Here is a 1,280-nt window from a genome sequence, read left to right as displayed (position 1 = left end):
AATGGCCTGAGTGGCAGACATACTCCTGTCAGAAATCATTTGATCCTAGAATGACTGGTCTTGCTTTCACTCAAATGCATGTTTCCTAATGAACAGTAACTGGTATTCTGAAGTCCACTGGGTATTTTCTTCCTTTACCTTTCCTTTCTCCACTCCCTTCCTTCTTTCTTTTCTCTCTCTTCCCCCTTCTTCGCCCCCTCTCTCCCTCCTCTTCCCTCCTTCCCGCACCGTTGGATGTACCCACTGAACATTCTTGAGGTGGTAAATCTCTTTATAACCCACTTGTGTGGAATGTGAAAGTATCATCTCCGAAGAATGATGGCTTGTGTGGTGACGAGGTTGGGTTTCACTTGAAGTGGGCTATGTTCGTCCCAGAATTAAAAAGGACTGGCTGCTCTGTGTCCCTGTCTGGACGTGACAGTGTGATTCTCAAAGCAGGGCAGGGGACATCAGGCACAGTGAACTATGTGGCTGGCGTGTTGGAGGATTTCTGTGAGGGGCTTGAAGGACCCAACTGTGTGTCACTCAGATTTCCCACTCCACAACCTGCGCCTGTTCTCTCTATGTATAAAAGCCTGCCTCTGACTGAGCCAGTCAGAGGGCTGGATCTACCAGGTATAATTCTTCTCAATACCTTCCAGTGACTACAGCTTTCTTCACTGGAGGTACCTCTGTCCAGGCTATGCCAGGAGAACAGGTCCTTTCCTGCTCTGCCAAGTGCTTGGTGGCCTCCCCAAAAGCCAGGAGCCTTTGTCCCTATCCCCTCGCCATTAACTCCATGTAGGTGAACTGGATGAAATAACACTCTTTGAGAAGTGTTAGGGTTGTCGGTACATAATTGCCTGGATTTCCTACCACCTGTAAATTTTGTTGCATGCTTTAGAAGCGAATGTTTCTCCTCGAGAGGAAAATCCCTTGGCTTCCCAGTACAGGGCACCCTAGCAGCATGGCCCACGGGTGCTGCTTCCTAAGTCCCCAGAAGCTGCTCTGCATATCGTTGGCCTACAAGCTCATTTGTTATCCCCAAGACTGTCAACTGGATGCTGTGGATTTATTTCCTTTTTAAAAGAATTTCAGAATAATTTTGCCAATTGGTATGAGACTGGTAGCACAATGCTGAGACATTTGACTGGTTATCACCATGAAAGCTGGCCTCAGAAAAGACCAGAGGAAGCGTTCAGCTCCCTCGGTGCTAGCTGCTACTGCCCAGGTAAAAGAGATACAGAAAATGAGAAGGGGCAGGTGGATTCAGCAAAAAAAAAAAAAAAAAAAAAAAAAAA

General features: G+C 47.0%; 1 protein-coding gene across 3 annotated transcripts in view; it reads left to right on the top strand.

The window, feature by feature from the left end:
* Positions 1-1,280, top strand: part of Camk1d (calcium/calmodulin dependent protein kinase ID) — a 395,379-nt gene that overhangs the window by 349,462 nt on the left and 44,637 nt on the right. The window lies entirely within an intron of this gene.

Source organism: Mus caroli, chromosome 2 (genome assembly GCF_900094665.2).
Source record: "Mus caroli chromosome 2, CAROLI_EIJ_v1.1, whole genome shotgun sequence".
Lineage (NCBI taxonomy): Eukaryota > Metazoa > Chordata > Mammalia > Rodentia > Muridae > Mus > Mus caroli.
The sequence above is the reverse complement of the archived record's forward strand: the minus strand, read 5'-3'. Positions and strand labels throughout refer to the sequence as shown.